The sequence below is a fragment of the Molossus molossus genome, unplaced genomic scaffold, assembly GCF_014108415.1.
Source record: "Molossus molossus isolate mMolMol1 unplaced genomic scaffold, mMolMol1.p scaffold_m16_p_16, whole genome shotgun sequence".
NCBI lineage: Eukaryota > Metazoa > Chordata > Mammalia > Chiroptera > Molossidae > Molossus > Molossus molossus.
In genome coordinates this window covers 27,078,880-27,099,617 of record NW_023425351.1, presented here as the reverse complement: position 1 = coordinate 27,099,617, position 20,738 = coordinate 27,078,880, and the positions used below count along the sequence as shown (strand labels likewise).

General features: G+C 36.5%; 1 protein-coding gene across 18 annotated transcripts in view; it reads left to right on the top strand.

Annotated features, from left to right (window-relative positions):
- NCOA2 (nuclear receptor coactivator 2) overlaps positions 1-20,738 on the top strand; it is a 300,567-nt gene that overhangs the window by 48,129 nt on the left and 231,700 nt on the right. For 4 of the 18 annotated variants that reach the window (XM_036264325.1, XM_036264344.1, XM_036264324.1 and 1 more), the window contains 2 exons: positions 5,871-6,610; positions 10,004-10,193. The exons of 3 other annotated variants lie outside the window; for them this stretch is intronic. The gene's annotated coding sequence lies outside the window, so the exon portion shown is untranslated. Of the gene's footprint in view, positions 1-5,870; positions 6,611-9,574; positions 9,624-10,003; positions 10,194-19,530; positions 19,619-20,738 lie in introns of those variants that run through there. 11 more of the 18 variants (XM_036264333.1, XM_036264335.1, XM_036264332.1 and 8 more) reach the window with 10 other exon arrangements.

Sequence of the window (20,738 nt, the reverse complement as noted above, 5' to 3'; positions counted from 1 at the left end):
CATGCTGTTAAATATGAAAAAAATTAAATATAATGGGACAGAAATGGAAAGTATGAAGAACATCATAAACCTTTTTTTTCTTTTTGGGAAACTTTATTATTTTTGGAAAATGTTTCATGATTTTTACACATTTAGTTTAGTAGCCATTATTTCAAAGATAATAATTTAGTTTTTCTGTGGTATATTTATGGGGTACATACCTAGACTTTCCTAGGGGAGTAGCAAAGCACATTGCTCAGTTTGGGGAGGAGTTAGTTACATTGACCAATAAATGATTTCTTCTAGTGCCCAAACTCTGAAGCAGCATTTATTTCCTTTTGGGAGAGGTTTAGGACCAGTAATAACAACTGTCCTAATTTTGCTAAATTAAAGGAGATTTTTTTACACAAACATAGTTCATTATGTGATACTTTAGAAATATAGGAAAAGGTTTTAATAAAATAGTCTAAATCATACTTAATCAGTTTTATAAGAAAAGTAGAATTGATAAATTTCATTGATATAGATAAGCAGTTACTTTAGCTTCAGCAGTAGATTTTCTTTGACTTAAAAAATCTAAATAATGCCGGTATTCTCTACCTTATTTGTTTATGTACCATTTTACTTTTTTGGTCTTTCATCTAATATGTCCCTTGCTCCCCTTTGAGATTAAGCTTTCTAAAATGCTACCTTTCATGCCTCCCTTAACTTTTCAGTGCCTTGTAATTGCCTATTGGTTCACAGTGAGTGTATTTTATAACCTCTTTGCCATGAACATGAGCCTAGTACTTTAGCCAGACTTCTTTAGCCACATTGAGTGTTCCTTGCTGGTGGCACTATTAGCCTTTCTGACTAACCAAATCTATGCATGCTTCACAGTTAGAAGGTTAGGCCTCATTTAACTTTTCAGAACAAGCCAGCAAGCTTTTATTTTACATTTGATGAAATTGTTGCTACTGTTCCTTCAATGTCCCATTTAGCATATAAGCTGTCATACCTTGCATTGTGTTATAACATTAGTATTAAACTCTTGTCTTATTTGTCTCATTTCTTGTCTTCATTTGAAATCTTCCTGAGAGCAGAGGCCTGTGTCTTCTGCTGAATCTTATTTTCAGTTCATTTCTATAACATCTATTTTTGTTTAACAGTATTTTGCACATAATGAAACATGTAGAATTCATAAAGTCATAGATTTTTAGAGCTAGAAATATTGGTCAAATGTCATTTATAGTTGAGAATATTGAGCTGTAGCAGTGTTGATTTTGGGGAATGATATGTTGAAATCTTGGTATGGATTGGGCATGTTTTATTGGTATCTGTGTTATTTTCATTCCAGTGAGGTATTTTTAGTAGTTTTTCACTTCAGCCCTGGCCAGTTTGGCTCAGCGGTTGAGCATTGGCCTGCAGACCAGAGAGTCCTGGGTTCGGTTCCTGCTAGGGGCACGTACCACCACCAAAAAAAAAGGTTTTCACTTCAGTTCCTTTTAAAAAATACCTTTAAAAATCTTTAACATTTAGCCCTGGCCTGTTTGGCTCTGTTTGTTGGGCGTTGTCCCCATACACTGAAAGGTTGCTGGTTTGATTCCAGTCAGGGCACATACCCAGGCTACTGCCCAAGCCCTGCTAGGGGGCATTGCAGGAGGCAGCCAATCATTGTCTTGCTCTCACATCAGTGTTTCTCTCCCTCTCCTTTCCTCTCTTCCTAAAAGTCAATAGAAATATTTTTTTAAATCCTTAACATTCAGATATGTGATTATTTTACAGAGTGAATTTTCAAACACTTTGAATGGTACTAGTTAATGCATGGAAACTAATGATCACACATTTAAATTAAGACCGTTTGTACCTGTGAACTGGTTTTTACTAAAAGCTGGAGTACTGTGATTATTGGTCCCTCTGTGCAGTAACTCCAAAATCTATGTTATACTCTCAGCAGTCCTATTTATATATGTTATTGGTGTAACTGTTACTCTGTTGGTAGTCTTTTCACTGTATCTGGAAATGCATTCCACCTCCTGGGGAACAAAGGAGAAAAATAGTAACGCTTAATACCATTATTCCCACAGAGCTTCAGAAATCGGCACAAAAGTTTTCACGTTAACCTCTCAAATGCTGTTATTTTGAATTTGTTTTATTTCAAAACAGTATTCAGTGCCTTTTAATGAAGCACAGAAACTGAAACAAGGTCAGCATACAGAAGAGGGCAATGAGAAGGTTTTTAGTAGTTTGTATTAAAGGAATAGTGATGGTTGAAGGAAAATCTGGGCTTCTTTCTAGTAACTTGCATTTATATCTGGAAAAGAATCCTCCTTGTCACCCAAGGAGTTGGTGTTGTGTTTGAAAGTTGCGCATCAAGTCAGACATGATTGGGTAACTCTTCTTTCCCATTAGGAGAACTACAGGTTTCTGCTGTGCTGGTCAGTTACAGCACAGGTGGTTGTGCATAGGTGAGGAGTGTACTGAGCACTGTTATTCTGCATGAGCCTTTTGCCTTTATGAGTCTTTAGCACATTTAGGGATAAAAGGTGTCCTTATCTCAGAACTACAAGGTCCAAGTTTTGACTAGTATTCTGCCAAAGTGTGCGAATTGTAGCCACTAGAGTTCTCCTGGGATTCCATCTTTGCTAAAATCAGAATTCTAGAAAAGAACAGCAAGCATTTAATAAGTACTCCAAGCTTCCAAGTAATTAAACACACACACACACACACACACACACACACACACACACCCACCAATGGCTGCTTAATTTTGTAGAGTGTTTTTCTTGCTTGTTTTGTGAATGTTATTTATAGATGTGTACTTATGCAGGCAATGGAAATACAATTTGGAATTGAGTGCTTAGGGAAAAATAATAAAGAATTAAAACCTCATGATAGAATAAAAACCATTTGTAAATTTTAGGTTGACAACTATCATTTTTAAACACACACTTAGACACACTTTTTTTTTCTTATCAAGGCCCTTGTATATTGGGCTAAATATCTGAGCCTTGAGGCCTTTCTTACTAAGCTGTGACTAAGGCCATATTTTAACTAGTTCACATGGAGACATTTGGCATCCTTTATATTATTATTTCTTAGTGTAATATTGTTAGAAATTATGCAGATCCTGCTATAGGAACTCTGTGAACCAGTACTCTAAATGTCACCTCCCTCCCCTCCAGTCTTTTACCATTTTAGAGCAACCTGGGTCCCTCAAGTCCTGAGACCTCACTTTTTAGGTACCACTTTCTCCTTAGAACTTGGTGAGGAGCACTTTGGTGGTGTGAGGGCTCTCATGGGATCTTTGGAATCTGCTTAGGTTCAGCTGGGAGGCTGGAAATCCATCTTGTGGCCTTTGAGGCTGGCAGTGAGGAGGGCGCAGATGCTGGTGGAGAGAGAGGCACAGGCTCCTAGCTTTAGTAACTGTTGTTCGAGCCCTTTTCCCTGAGGAGGGGCAGGCTCAGGTAATTCATTAAGCGTTTGCTCATTTACCTCTTGCCCACTCGGCCCCTCCCCTCCGTCTTTCATTAAAATGAATGGTGATTGTTAGGGCCCTTTCACCTAATGGTTTCACTGGGTAATATCTTTCAATGTCTTTAAAATTTTTTATTTTTACTTTTTGTACTATTCATTCAAACAATATTCAACAACAATCTATTGAATGCATGTTGTATTATGTTATGTAAATTATATGTGCCTATTATATATTAATGAGTGCTAAAAGAAAAACAAAAGGATAGTTAAAGAATGAAGAGTGAGGAATGTATTACTTTATTATTTTAAAAAATTTATTTTTATTGTTGACACAATTACGTCTTTTTAAAAAAAATTTTATTGATTGCGAGAGAGGAACAGAGAGATATTGATTTATTGTTCCACCTGTTCATGCATTCATTGGTTGATACTTGTATGTGCCCTGATTGAGGATTAAACCTGAAACTTTGGCATATCGGAACAACGATCAACCATCTGAGCTACCTGATCAGGGCTCTTCCCATGTCTTTTTTTTTTTAATCCTCACCCAAGGACATTTTTTTGAATTTATCTTCAGATAGAGCGGGGTCGGGGGGCAAGAAAATGAGGAATAGAGAGAGAGAACATTGATGTGAGAGAGACACATTGACTGCCACCCACACGACCCCAACTGGGGCTGGGGACAAACTGCAACTGAGGTATGTGCCTTTCGCGGGAACCGAACCCAGGACTCTGGTCCGCGGGCCGACGCTCTAACTACTGAGCCAAACTGGCCAGGGCTCTTTCCATGTCTTTTTATTTATCTTTTTTCATTGTTGTATTTACTCATTTCCCCCCTTTGCTTTTCTTTCTTTCCATTTTGAAAGAAAACTGTTTTCTGTTCTCTGCTACCAGCAATAGTTTCTGTAGGCAGAAAGAACCTTGTTTCTAGTGTGGAATTCTTGAAAGGCATCTTAAAAACATTTATATCTGGCCCTGGCTAGTTTTTCTCAGTGGTTAGAGCATTAGCCCTTGGATCAAAGAGTCTCAGGTTTGATTCTGGTCAAGGGCACGTACTTTGGTTTCGATTTGGTCCCCAGCTCTGGTCAGGTCATGGGGGAGGCAACCAATCGATGTGTCTCTCGACCTCTCCCTCTCTCCCTCTCTCCGTCTCTTCCTCTCCCTCTTTCCCTCTCTCCCTCCCTCTGCTCTATCTGAAGATAAATGGAAAAATATCCTAGGGTGAGGATTTAAAAAAACATTTATGTCTGTATTTGAAAAACAGCACCATGGGAAAAAATGAGCAACATTTTAGAAGTTCGTAAGACGAGGGTGTTTTTCTGTGAAAGAATACCATGTGGGCTAAAAAAGAATGTGCTATATAATTTGGTACTGAGTTAGATGCTTTAGAAACTATATAGATGATCATACAAAGGAAAAAATAAAATTGGCTATATGTAGTGATTTCTTGTTTTCACCAGAACGGGACTTCCTTCTTTGGGCTTATTCTTCACAGTGTTAGGCCTGTTTTAAAAAGTCACCTATGGTGTAAGTCGATGTTCCATGAGCATTCATTGCATTGAAGTGAATGTATTTTTCTGTACCAATTAATATTATATATCCCTACTGGGTGACTATGTGCCTCAAATGAAATAATGCATATTAAAATGGAAAAAAACTACAAAGTGTTAGGCCAGCATAGATATTGCTAAATAACCACATCATTTGGCCACTGTAACTGAAGCCTGCCTAGAAGTGCAACACACACGCTTGTGACCACATGAGAGTTTGCAGAGAGAGATGATCATCCCATGTGGTGTAGCATAGACTGCAAACAACAACTCCATTTAGCTCATAAAACCTTCCGGCAGCATTGGATATTGCTTTGTTCCTTAAATTCATTGGTATAAAATTGTTTAAGAACTGTTGGGTAATGGAATAATGTAGGGGTCAAAGCTTAGACTGTGGTGTCAGATAAATTGGGTTTCAAGTCTTAGCTCTTCCATTTATGACCTTATGACAATAATCATCTGTAGGATTAGCCTACTGGCTTAAAAATTCTCATGTTCATCATTTCTGGCTCAGAGCGAGTATAATAACAACTATTTATTATATTTTTACACTTTGCCATTTATGGACTTACGTATGTAACATCTAATTTAGTTCTCAGATGTCCCTGGACTCTTAAGTTTTTTGCTGTTTCCAATCCGCCACATTTTCTCTCCAAAAAAATGACAATTTTCCTTAAAAGTTTAGAATTGCTGTTATGTTCAAATTAAACTTGATTAAAAACACTTTTCCCAAATATTATACAGTTTTTGCTTATACTGTTTTTTCTTCCTCCCACTCCTTTCTGTTTATTAGGTGAGGAATTAATTTTTGTAAGTTTGCTCTTAGTTTGTCCTAAAAATGTAAAACTCGAAAATTTTAAGTAATAATTGAACCTTTTTTCCTAGTGTCCTGGAATTGGCAACCAAGATAATGTTCTTCCCATCCGTATTTTTCCTGGTAATAGACTTTAGTCATATCTACTTTTAGTCCTTGTCTTTCTGCCTGGAGTGAGTACCATGTAGCAACACCCACCCCTTGATCATTTTTGTGCCATTCTTCGAGTCTTCTTTACTTAGTTTTTTTCATTGTATCCAGTAGTATTGCATATATAAAAGTGATGGGAAAAAAAGTTTTATAACATGGTAAAGAGTGCTTTTTTTCCAGTATACTCTTAATGATGGCCAGCATTTTCTTGACCTTAATTAACATGTACTGCAATCTATTTTTAAAATGTGTGTTTTGACAAATGTATATAAACAAGTAATGGTCAAGTAACCACCATTACCCCCCCTCCCACACACACACATTTTACTGTGCTTCATTTTAGTCAATCCCCAGCCATCATTTTTAGCCCTTCATAAGCACTGATCTGTTTCTGTAGTTGTACCTTTTCTTGTCATATAAATGGAATCACACATTTTTGAGTCTGCCTGTTGTGTGTATCAATATTTCATTCCTTTTTATTGCATAGTGTGGTTGTACCACAGTTTATTTAACTATTCACCAATTAAAGAATGTTTGGGTTGTTTCCAGGTTCTGACAATTTTAAATAAAGCTGCTATAAGCTTTTGGCTACAGAATGTATGAACATAAATTTTCATTTCTCATAGATAAATATCAAAGAGTGGGCTTGCTAGTTTGGGAGGTAAGTTTAAATTTGTTTACTTTTAAACTTAACTTGTTAAGCTTTATAATCATTTTCCAAAGTGGCTGTATCATTTTGCATCCCTAGCAGCAGTGTATGAGAATTCTAGTTGGTTCTGTATCCTTGTCAACATTTGGTATTGTCAGGTTTTTTCTTCCTCCCTTCTAATGGGTGTGTTGTGGTATATCTAGTTGTGGTTTGGGTTTGCATTTTCCTGATGACAATGATGTTGAGCCTGCTTTTATGAACTTATTTACCATTTATATATATTCTTTGGTGAAGAGCCTATTAAAATTTTTCATCTATTAAAAAAAATTGGTTTGTTCTCTTAGTGTAGACTTTCGAGGGTTCTTGATATATTCTGATTAGAAGTCTTTTATCAGATATGTTGATTTGTAAATACTCCCAGGGTCCATTTTTTTGTTCAGATAGAGTGGGAGGGAGAGAGAGAGAGAGAGAAACATCGATGTGAAAGGGACACGAGTGGCTGCCACCCGCACAACCCAACCAGGGCCGGGGACAAACTGCAAATGAGAACCGATGCTGGGTCTCTCTGGACTGCAGGCTGACGCTCTAACCGCTGAGCCAAACCAGCCAGGGCTGGTTTGTCTTTTTATTTATCAGTTTTTCTTTGATGGATTGTTCGTAAACAATGGTTTTGTTTTTAATACTACACACACACTCACAAAACAACTTAAAAAGAAGAGCATCTAAATATGTCATATGCATTAGTGTAAAGGTATGGCTTTCATTATCCTATTTTCTTGTTTTCCCTTTTGACTTTGCCCTTCCTCCCTTCTTTCTCCCTGCCCAACCTCATACACCCTTATTTATTTTTAAATTAGGTCCTTTAGGACAATACAATAAATATCTGTGCTCCAAAAAATCAATCTTGTCACACTTATGTTTAAGGAACTTTGAAATAGTGCAGCTGGATAGGGGAAGTGAATTCTGTTCTCTGTCAAACTTGTAAAGGATTGCTTGTTTGAACAGCTACTGAAGATGGAAGCACTTAGGCCATGGCCATATAGCTTGTCAGAACTGGATATGTTCCTGTGTTTAAAATATTTGGGATTTTCCAAAAGTTACCATTTCCTCTTGATCCTTCCTAAGGAGGCCTTGGTTTCTCATTACTGTTAACCCCTACTTCACTCTTAAAATTCCTCTGAGCAGACTTAAAATATTTAGTCCATTTAGATACATGGTTGAACTTCATAAGTATTGATATTCCATTTTCAAATGGTGGACATTTAGAAATATATGTACACATAATTGGATGGTTTTAGATTTCTGTATTAATGGAAGAGGCTGGTTTTTAAGGTAAAAATAGATTTTTCAGGGAAAGCTGAAGACAACAGCATATTGTATTTTTTTCTGAATCAGTGATAGGAGTTAGTATACATATAAAGGTTCTCATTTTTTCCTAATTGAAGAGCTAGAATATATACACCCCTTTAAAATGAATTAGAATTTTGTAAACATAATTGTTTTTTATTTAGTCATTTCCTGGATAGCTAAGGTTTTTATTGTAAATGTATGCTCTATAGAGACATCGTTTTGTTATGAAGAAGCTATTGCTAAATACTGATAAGAGATTAGGATCAGGGTCATTTTATTTCACAATGCAGTTATTAGCAAGGATGGCTTTGGGCATAGAGTTTTAACTATGTCTTTAAATTTTTTTTAAATTAGGCCTTTCTTTAAAAAGGTAATTTTTGCTATTTAGGTGATATGTTTGGCTAAATGCCACATTAGAATCAGTATTTTTATTTTTTTTAATCCTCACTTGAGGACGCTTTTTTACTTTTGTTCAGATAGAGTGGGAGGGAGAGAGGAAGAGAGAGAAAGAGAGAAACATTGATGTGAAAGGGACACACCAAGTGGCTGCCTCCTGCACAACCCCATCAGGGCGGGGTCGAATCGCAACCGCAATCCACCGGAATCAAACCTGCCACTCATTGGTCCGTGGGCCAACACTCTAATCACTGAGCCACACACCGGGCAGGGCTAGAATCAGTATTTTTAAAATAACGTTTTTGTTTTTTTAATCCTCACCCGAGGACATTTTTCCATTTTTTGTTCAGATAGAGTGGGAGGGGGAGAGAGGAACAGAGAGAGAGAGAAACATCGATGTGAAAGGGACACATCGAGTGGCTGCCACCCACACGACCAACCAGGGCCGGGGACAGACTGCAACCGAGGTACATGCCCTTAACGGGAACCGAACCCGGGGCTCTCTGAACCGCAGGCCAACGCTCTAACTGCTGAGCCAAACCGACCAGAGCTAAAATAACATTTTTAATAGCACAGCTATTTCTGCCCTCTGATCACGTGCAAATGAATGACTTTGTGTTAACCCTGGCTTTTAAACAGGTGCATTGCAGGTAACTCTCTTGGTGGGACGAAATAACTATGCACATAAAAATCTTCCTGTGACCTCTTTTAAAGTCTCATGTTCTGTAATTAACTACCCTTTAAATATAAGAGTTCTGTTTGTATTGCTAATTAAATTCATAGTTAAGACTTGTAGGACAGCATCTAATTTATGTGTTGTTTTGTCTTGGGACTTCAGTAATTTGAAAGGTGATATGAAGGTATAAATAAAGAATCTTCATTAAAATGTACTAGAAAAATATGTGCTAAATTCTCAGATAACTAACTTATCTAAAAACGAAACATATGGCTGAAAAACAACTCAAAATTTTTTATTTTCTTAGTTGTTTACTAATGTTTTACTTTAGGCTGTATGATTTACCCACTGACACTAATTTGATTTTGGAGACATTAAAAAGCACTGATATTTGCTTGATCACATCAGATAGATTAGTTTATTTAGTGTAAGATGCTGATATACTACTACAAATAAAAAATAAATTAACTGTATATGTTAACAGTTAATTCAGAGTAGGGATAACATCAACATATGTATCATAAAGTTTTTGTGTCCATTTCTCTTTCCTAAAGGATTCCAGCAAAATGTATTCCAAAAAGTTTATTCTAGGAAGAGAAAGAGGTATAGTATAACAAGGATGGAACTGGGAGAGAGAGGTACTTCAGGATTAGGCAAGATGAAATGATCCACACACAAAATAAAGTTCCAGGGCAGAGTTTATGTATTTGAAATGCAAATAAATACAGAATGTTGATGAAAAGAGAAGGGATTATTTATAACAGTGTTCTACAACCATCACCTCTATCTAGTTCCAAAACGTTTTTGTTACCCTCGAAAGGAAACCCCGTACACATTAAACATTCGCCCCCATTTCCTCATCCCTAAGGCCTCTGCAAACACCAATCTATGCTTTGTCTCTATAAATTTATCTGTTTTGGATATTTCCATATAAAAGTAATCAGACAATATGTGACATTTTGTGTCTGGTTTCTTTTACTTAGCACAATGTTTTCAAGGTTCTTTCACCTTGCAGCATGTTTCAGTACTTCATTCATTTTTAGAAGCTGAATAATACCTATTGCATGAATGTACCACAATTTGCTTCCTCGTTCTTTCATTGATGGACATTTGGATGGTTCCTCAAATTATTAAACATAGCATCACCATATGAGCCAGCAATCCCACTCCTAGGTAGGTATATACCCAAAAGAAGTAAAAATAAGCACTCAAACTATATGTACATGTTCATAACAGCACTATTTCAAATAGAGTTACTTTATATATGGTGTGAAGTAGGTATTCAACTGTATTCTTTTGCACTTGGATATCCTATTGTCTTAGCACTATTTGTTGAATAGATTGTTCTTTCTTTTGAAGTGGGGAAGTGTGCATTCTTTAACAGTTGTTCTTATTCAATATTGTTTGGCTCTATGGAGCCCTTTGAAATTTCATATGAATTTGAGTATTGGTCTCTAATGGCAAAAAGGCTGTTGGAATTTTTATGGAATCTTGAGATCATTTTGTCTAATACTGCCATTTTAACAATATTAAGTCTTTAACCCATGAATATGGGATGTCTTCCCATTTATGTAGGTTTTCTTCTGTTTCTTTCACCAGTGTTTTGTAATATTCAGTGTACAAGTCTTTCATCTTGTAGGTTAAATTTCTTCTTAGGTATTTCATTTTGAATACTATTGTAAATTGAATTATTTTCATTTCCTTTTTGGATTGTTCATTGCAGGTGTAAAGAAACACAACTGTTTTTAGTGTGTCGACCTTGGATCCTGGTAGAAGGGACATTTAAAATAAAATTTGAAGTATAGAATTTACTATCCTAATTAATGTGGGAGAAGTATATTTTAAGCACAGGAAACTCATTGAGCAAGCACTTATTAAACTACCTCATGTGTGGGTAGTAAGGGAAACAAAGAAGAACTATATTAGGAGGGAAAAGCATATATAATAACTCTAAAAGAAAACATTACAAAACAGTGACGTGTAGGAAGAGAGCAAAGAAAAAATGACTAATCCAGATTCGATGGTATTTCCTGTTTTGTGAAAACAACTAGCCTTTTTAGTGATGCCATCAAATATTTGATGGTTAAATGAAGGAATGAATGTGAAAATTCCTCAAAAGCTGACAAGGCTTTATAGATATGCAAGATGAAGTTATTTCTCCTATGCTGTTGTTTTCTTTCCCTTTTTAAAAAATTATATCTAGTTGACTTTTTTTTTTAATCCTCACTCGAGGACATTCTTCCATTTTTTGTTCAGATAGAGTGGGAGGGAGAGGGAGAGAGAGAAACATCGACGTGAGAGAGACACATCGAGTGGTTGCCACCTACACAACCCAACCAGGGCTGGGGACAAACTGCAACTGAGGTACGTGCCCTTAGCGGGAACTGAACCCGGGTCTCTCTGGACCGCAGGCCGACGCTCTAACCCCTGAGCCAAACCGGCCAGGGTTATCTAGTTGACATTTATTGAATGTGTATTATGCACAGGACACTATTCCAAATACTTTAAATGTGATTCCACGATGCAGGTACCTATTTTATAGGAAAGAAAGAAGGAACTTGCCAGAAACTATACAATAGGCTCATGGCTGCTGGGATATAAAGCAAAATGTATGGAGTGATGCGAATTTGAGTCAGGGCCAGATTATGAATGGTTTTGAATATCAGGCAAAGGGCATAATTGGAGAGCAGAAAGGGTACGTTTGTTAAGTGCCTACTTGTGTGCCAGGCATATACCTGATCTCATCAAATCTTTACAACTCCTATATTTGATTAAAATTATTAGCCACATTCTTACCAACAAAACTCATATTTTTATACTCCCTAAATCATGCTAGTAAGTGGCAGAAAGAAATTATGACCCCTTAACATATTTTATCTACTATACCTTTCCCCACTCATTATGGCAATTATTTATTTATTTTCTTTACTGATTTTAGAGAAAGAGTAAGGGAGAGGGAGAGAGATAGAAACATTGATGAGAGAGAACATCTATTGGCCACCTCCTGCATGCCTCCCACTGGGGATTTGGTCCACAGCCTGGGCATGTGCCCTGACTGGGAATTGAACCTGTGACCTCTTGGTGTATGGGTCGACGCTCAACCACTGAGCAACACCAGCCAGGCATGGCAATTATTTTTAATCCTCTTTTTTAAAAAATTGATTTTAGAGAAGTGGAGGGAGAGAGAAAGAGAAACATCCATGTGAGAGAGAAACATCTCTATTTGTTGCCTCCCATATGTGCCCCAGCCAGGGATGCAACCCACAGCCTAGATATGCTCCCTGACTAAGAATCAAACCTGCCACCTTTTGGTGTATGGGCTACGGCTCCAACCAACTTAGCCACACTGGCCAGGGCTTTATCCTCTTTTGATATCTGATCATCTGATGAAAGCTATCAGTCCTGATATACATGGCAATACAAACAAAATTTTGCTTGTGATTTACATCATTGCATGGAAATTTGATTTCCTTCATACAGTTTTACAAAGAATTATTTCTCATTTTTTCCCTGCAAAACATGGCCACTTCTTTTTTAAAAAGGAAATAAATCTCAATTTTGCAAATAAATAAAAAGTGTAAAAATTTAGGTTTCCTAAAATACAGATTTCAGCAAGAAGCCTGCTGTTATTTGACTAAATAAAAAAAAAGAAATTTCAAAACTGTCTTTGTATGACAACATCATTTTTGCTGTCTAATCACTTTCAACATTGTTTTGTTGACAGTAAGTCCCCCAAACTGTGACTCACAAAGATAAGTAAAGTACATCATTGTTTGTGAAGCTCCACAAGGTCAAATGTATGTCAGGGAGGTCAAGAATTCCCTAGGACTCTCACTTTAATTAATTAATCAATCAATTAATTTTGTTTGTTTTTTCTTTTTTTATTGAATTTATTGGGGTGACATTGGTTAACAAAATTATGTAGGTTTCAAGGGTGAATACAGTGATACCTCGGTTCTCGAACGCCTCGGTTTTCGACCAAATGGAGATTCGAGAAACTTTTGTCTCGGAATCCGAACAAATATTTGGAACTCGAACTTCCGAGATGAGCCGAGTTGAGCCGAATGGCGTTCATTCGGCCCAGCGCGCCTTGCTTGCGTCATCAGTGTGAGTGCAGAGAGAGAGTCACGCTTTGTGGAGTCACGCTTTCCTATTGGTTTCATTGCTTCGGTTCTCGAACAATTCGGTTCTCGACCGTCCTCCTGGAACGAATTATGTTCAAGAACCGAGGTATCACTGTATATTGCAATTCAATCATACATTTATTTCCCCCTTTTACTCTTCTACCTCCCCACACCTCCACTTTCCCTTTGGTAATCACCATACTGTCGTTACCTATGTCCATGAGTTTTTTTCTTTTTTCTTTTTTTTTGCTTAATCCCTTCAACTTTACCCAGTTTCCCCAATGCCCTTCCCCTCTGATAGCTGTCAGTCTGTTCTCTATCTATGAGTGTTTCTATTTTATTTTGTTTACTAGATTCCCTATATAAGTGAAATCATATGGTACTTTCTCTGACTGGCTTATTTTATTTAACATAATACTTTCTATGTCCATCCATGCCATCACAAAAGGTAAGCTTTTCTTCTTTTTTAAAATATTTTTTCTTTATTGATTTTTAGAGAGAGAGAGGGAGAGAGAGATAGAAACATTGATGAGAGAGAACATCAATTGGCCGCCTCCTCCATGTTCCACACTGGGGATTGGGCCCACAACCTGGACAAGTGCCCTGACCGAGAATCGGACTGGTGACCTCTTGGTGCATGAGTTGATGCTCAACCACTGAGCCACACTGGCGGGCAAGATTTCCTTCTTTTTTTAAGGCCAAGTAGTATTCCATTGTGTAAATGTACCACAGTTTCTTAATCCACTCATCTACGGATGTACAGTTGGGCTGCTTTTAAATTTTGGCTACTGTAACACTGCAATGAAAATAGGGGTGCATATATTCTTTTGAATTAGTGTTTCTGAAGATACCAATTAAATCCATCTGATCTAGTGTGTCATTTAAGGCCACTGTTTCCTTGTTGATTTTCTATCTGGAAGATCTATCCAACATTATGACTGTATTACTGCCGGTCTCTCCCTTCATGTCCATCAAGATTGCTTTACAGCCCTGGCCAGTTTGGCTCAGCGGTTAGAGCGTCAGCCTGCGGACTAGAGTCTCCTAGGTTCGGCTTCCGGCTTCCGCTAAGGGCATGTACCTCCATTGCAGTTTGTATACGGCCCTGGTTGGGGTCATGTGGGTGGCAACCAGTCGATGTCTCTCTCACAGTGATGTTTCTCTCTCTCTCTTTTCTCCCCTCTTTCCCTCCCGCTCTGTTTGAAGATAAACACAAAAATGTCCTCGGGTGAGAATAAAAAAAAAAGATTTGCTATACATATTTAGATGCTTCTGTGTTAGATGTGTAAATGTTTACAAGGGTTATTTACTCTTGCTGGATTATTCCCTTTATCAGTATATAGTATCCTTACTGTAGCCTTTGTTTTAAAGTTTATTTTGTCAGATAAAAGTATTGCTACCCCTGTTTTTTAAAATTCCATTTGTATGAAATATCTTTTCCATCCCTTTACTTTTAGTGTCTGTGTATCTTTTGTTGTGAAAATATGCTGTTGGTTTTTATTATCAGTTTGTCTTACAGTCAAACCAGTTTGATTTTAGGGACTTTGGCCTGTTTTAAAGGGTTAATCAGCCAGCAGGAAATTGTGAGCTACTTGCTTTTAGGAACAAAGTTATTTACTTATAATTATTAAACACACCTTTAGTATTGAAATATGTGGTATATGAAATTTTCTAGCTTTTATTCTTCCCCTTTTCACATTTTCAACCATTAGAACATAGTTTCTATGACATTTGTGTTTTTCTTTTTTGTTTGTTTTATGAGTACAGCTGTTAGGGCAGTGTTTCTGTTCCTATGCTGCTGTAAGAGTGACTGGTGTAATGTTTTTGTTTTTGCTTGCAACATGGACATTTATTGAGAGGAAAAAAGAGAATCAACTTCAAAAAAAGAGACAGGGGTAAAATAATCTCTTCCATAGTTTTTCTAAATGATTTTTGCATGTTTAGTCAGAGAATTGTGAAGACACTGAGCTCTTTTGTAGAAATACTTTCATTTAAATAATAGTATTCCTTTGCTTCTGCTGAAGCAATGTGACCATTCAGGCCCACTCAGTCACAGAAGAGGTCAACACACTGTGAAAAACTCCATATTATTAGATTAACTTTTATGTGGTATATAAGTAGGGAGCAGGATGAGAAAACTTTCCTTAGAATGAGGATGGCAAATGTAAGTTCACACTCTGTCTCACTGTTTATCGTGTCCATAACAGATATTGCTAATGACTCATAGCTTTTCGGTGGAATTTTGGACACGGTCTTGGACATGTTCTCAGCCTATGGCTTCAGGCAGTGTTTCGGAGTTACTATGTGACAGGAAACATGTTTGCATCTTTTATCGAATATAAGTTTCATGAGGGTAGTTTTCTCCTTTTTCATTATATTCTTCTCTCTGTCTGTAGTGCCTAGAATAGTGTCTGCCACGAAATAGAGATTCAAAGTAAATGCCAAAACAAATCAATGAAGGGACAAATAATTGTCTTGTAAGTGGAGAGAGGCAGGCCTGAAGACTCTGATTCTTTGTTGAAGCATCAGAATCTGTTCCCTTTTAGGTGGGTGTTTGTGTGTTTTTATTAGCTTAGGTTGGCATAGTCTGTCTTTGGCTTGACATTTCTTGCATGTTCTTTAAACTGAGTGTGGACGTGTGCCACATGTGGTTGACGTCTTACAGTAATAGAGGTACAGGTACATTTAATAGTTTGATCAGTATTGATTTCCCAATATATAATAGCTTTATTTTGTTGGATTCGCATTTAAAATATTATAGACAGAGTACTAATTAGTGTGATGTCAGTGTGGATTAGACAGCTGACAAAGCAAACATTTGAGGACCAACATCTGTGCCAAAACACCTTTAATTACAGTAGGCTTTGATCAGCCTAATTTTCCCATAAATAAATTTGTTAGATTGAAACTGTTAAAATATCTGAGAATAATAAACCATCAACTTCATTTTCAAAATCTGTACTACATAAAGAATAAATGTCTTTTTTACATTCTAGCTTAAGTAAATTTGTTATTTTTAAAGATTGCTGTTAGGCAAACGTTTTTTATAGAATTTATAGAGTTACTTAGCATTAAGTAGATGCTTGTGTTAATTATTATTAATGTTAAAAGTGTGTTTTTATCTAAGATTGCAATATTTTGTTGGTAGATACCATAGTGAGGAGATTTTGTAATTGGAGTTTAGAAACATATTGTTAAATTTCATCAAAGATGGAGGCCAGATGTCTGCAGTCCCGGAACTGTTGGTATAGGGCTGGGTCATATTTTTAAATGTATTTCAGATTCCTGTATTATAAAATGCTATTATTCTGTGCTAGACAACATATTTGCAAAGCATGTCGTTTGAGGAATGTATTTGCCACTGCTTATCTATAAAGGAGAAGAATGGATAGGTCATCTCTGAATTTCCTCCTACAACTACCTCTGGAAGAATCTGTATGAGAAGGCCTAGGCTTCTAACTCATTTGTAGTTGAATATGAATTTTGTTCTTTCTAGCCTTTGAGATAAGTTAAAGTCATAGCAACAAAATATCAAAATAAGTAGTTATTAAGCTAAGTCAGATTTATGATTTGGTATTTGAAAATATCACATGGTTATATAAGTGATCTTTTTAAAAAATACTAATTTAAATAATTTCTATAAGAAACAACACTCTGAGAATCTAAAACAAAATGAAAATGATACCTTTTCATATTATTTGTGATGCTCTGTAATGGATTTGAAATTACAACTGAATCCTTTGTCATACCCTTGGGAGAGGGTAGATTGTGCAAATAAAGAGTGATTCCTTTTTTAGAGGAGAAATGGTTTTTGTTTGCTGGTTACAGCAACATGATGGAATCCAGAGCTAAGGTCTTGGCAGGCATTGTGTGTAATTAAAGAGATTAAAAATGAAGCTGGTTTTCAAGTAGTTCTATGGCTAAATTATATTTACCATGTTTAATAGTTTATAAGGGTCATTTTATTTATAAGGCATATCTAAAGTTCTTACTGAGAGTACATAGAACCAATTAGAGGAGAATATAATATACAAGGTTACATAGTCAAGTATACTTCCATTGTGTAGGTCAGACCAGAATTACCTTAGAATTTTAGATAAGGGAGATTATCAAGGTTGGCCACTGTTAGTGTTGGTGGTGAGTTTTAAGATATGGACAATGTGTAACATAGAGGAAAGAGACCCCATTGATAGATAAGCAACCAAGTTCTAGTCCAAGTTTTACCATTAAGGACATTTATGACCTTGGCCAAATCACTTTACTCTCTAAACCTTTAGTTTTTGTTTTGATTTTTATTTTCATTTTTGAAATGTGTGTATCATCCTCTTTTTATTCCTGAGGTCTCTTCCACTTATTATGCTAAAAAAATTTTACCAGATTGCCCTGGCCAGTTTGGCTCAGTGGTTAGAGCATCGGCCCACAGACCAGAGAGTCCCGGGTTCGGTTTCCACTAAGGGCACGTACATTGGTTGTAGTTTATCTCCACCCCAGTTGGGGTTGTGTGGGTGGCAACCAGTCGATGTGTCTCTCTCACATCGATGTTTCTCTCTCTCTCTCTCCCTTCTCCCCTCTCTCGCTCCTGCTCTATCTGAAGATGGATGCAAATGTGTCCTCGGGTGAGGATTTAAAAAAAACAGATTTGCCAGATTTTAAAAAATTTTACAGAAATGGTTGGCTTATCTAAATGCAGTGTTTAAGGATGGTTTAGGTTTCTTCAAATACAAGTTGGTTAGTTTTCTTAAACATGGTTTCTTTAATGGTAATAGACTGTAACTATGATATGACTTTAAGCTAATCTATAGTTAATTTGTTTAAAATATTTTTAAGAGTAAACTTTAGTTTGGATCTAACAACCTAATATCTTCAAATTAGGAAAATTTGAAGCTCTCAAAAGTAATGCATCATTAAATATGAGAACATACATATATACTTTTTTTAAATCCTCACCCGAGGATATTTTTCTGTTTATCTTCAAATAGAGAGAGAGGGAGAGAGAGAGAAGCATCACGTGAGAGGGACACATTGACTGGTTGCCTCCTGCACCACCCCAACCAGGGCCGGGGACAAACCACAACAGAGGTACGTGCCCTTGACCAGAATCGAACCCGTGACTCATTGGTCTGTGGGTCGACGCTCTAACTGCTGAGCCAAGCTGGCCAGGGCAAAATGAGAACATGTTGAAGTGTAGGGTAAAGCCCTGGCCCAGGTAGCTCAGTTGGTTAGAGCATAAACCTTATACACCAAGGTTGCAAGTTTGATTCCAGTCAGGGCACAGACAAAAAGCAACCAATGAATGCATAAATAAGTGGGACAACTAATCAATCTCTCTCTCTCTCTCTCAAATCAATAAATTAAAAAATTTTTTAAAAGGTGATAAGATGAAAAAAAGTATAGGGTAGTTGAAACTATCTATTATACTACTGAACATAGTAGCAGAATAAGCCCTTATAGATGTTAACTGCTGTAAACACTTCATTTATAAAGGAAGACCAGATTGATTTTGAAGCAAAAGTAGAGATTTTGTCTGGTCAACTTATTTTACAGGACAGACTTTGCAAATTGGGGGGCATAACCTGTAAGTGGGTTGTAATATTAATTTAGTGGGTCATGACCAGCATTAAGAAAAACATAAGAGATGAGAGTATATCACATGTAGTAACAGTAAATACTTTTCATGAAACTTTGGTTTCAGTCCTTGTGTGCAGTGGTTCATGATGTAAAATGTATTTCTTATCTGCCCTCCATCATCACTGTGAGCACTAGCACAGCACAGGGTGCATTCAAGGTAACTTGCAGTCAATAAATGCTGAACTGCACAAAATATAATTGAGTAGTTTTATAGAGGAAAAAGCCCAGGATAATTTCAGAAAAGTTTTAAAATACAAAATGGCATTAGGAAAATCAGTAGAACTTTATCCAAAATTTTGTTTGAAACTAGAAACAGAACTGTGGAAAGAATAGAATATTCTTGGCCTAATTAGCAAACAGATATAGTCAATCAGTTGATAAAGTGGTTCACTTAATAGTTTTGAGAATATCAGTAGATAGAGTTGTTTGCTAGAATGTATGACTGTTACCCTTTGTACCAATTAATATAAATATAGGTTGTCTAGGTATTTCATCATAAGGGAGTTTGTAGATGAGTCACAGAAAATTACATGTCAGCAAGTCTTACTATATTTGAATATTCGGACATTTAGAACAAAAAAATTATTAAATCTGGTTTTACAAAAGGAAAGCCTGCCTGATTGGCAAGCTAGACTTATTTTGGGGAGTGTTAGAGTATGTTTGTTGGTGAGAGAGAAACAGTGAAGATAATTTATGTAAACTTTATTAAACCTTTCAAGGTTCTGATCCAAAAGGAATTTTAAAAAGTTTTGTTACTATAGGATGGAGCAGAAATGTTTATCGGCGGAGTCACCTTGGCTTTAGAAACAGGAAGTAAATGTTGTCTGTAAACTGTCACTTCCCTAGAGGGTAAGTGTTGTTTGTTTTTTAATGGGTCCCCAAGGAATTGGTGCTAGGACTAACTTCATTTCATACTTTCACAAATGATGTAAATGAGGTGTACACAGAAAACTTTTTTCTGTTTTGGGTTGTGAAATGCTCCAGGAAAATACCAAACTGCAGATAATGAGTGAGCAAAAACCTGAACTAGGGGATAGTGTTCAGTGGTCTATTTAGGGAAGAATCATATGGATTATGTTTACTAATTTAGGAGTCCTGATTTCAGTTATAGTCAAGATAAGAATCTGTAAGCTGTTGTAGATGATTCCCTCTAGATATTGTGCTAAGAAGATCAGTAGTGTGTTCGACATTCTTTGGAAAGGCGGGAACAGCATGTTATCTTGCCATTGCACAAAGCCAGGCTTTACACACACCCAGGAGATAAATGCTGTCTGTTGTTCTGTTAAATTAATGAAATGTCTGGACATACAGCAGTATACTATAAATACTTGTTGCTTAGAGCTATTAATACCGAGGAGGAGGATGCAGTGAGGTTATTAAAATAATATCTTGGATAAATTCCTAAAATTCTATCATGCTAGTATTGAGGGTGGGGCAAGAAGGCTTCTAGGAATTTTATAGGAGTCAGCTTTAGGATAAATTAAAAAGCTCTCTTATAGAGAATACATTTGTGGAAACTAGTACTGCAAGATGGGATATAGATTTTTAAAATTTCATAAAAATTAGATACACAGATGATACGTACATAACAATATCATTAAAGAAGATTTGATATATTGAGAAAATATTTTTCCATTTGAAAAACGACATGAAGTTATTCCTTAGTGTTAGACTTCAGTGTTTAATGGAGCCCTGTCCCGACTGCACATGTGGTCACTTTTCCTGTTAAAATTTGGGAGACCAGAGACCACCCAGAGTGCAAACTGGGCCTCCTGATGCCCTTTATCAGGTGAAGGAAGTCCCTTTTGGTACCTGCTTTGCTAATCATTGTTTTCTTTTTATTCTAATTTGCTTCTAGTGACATGGGTCATACAGTTTTGCTTATTTTATCTTATAGGGGATCTCAGGTAAAAATTCATTTTAATGGTTATTACCGGCTTTTAGTTTATTCTTGAGGCTATTTTGTAAA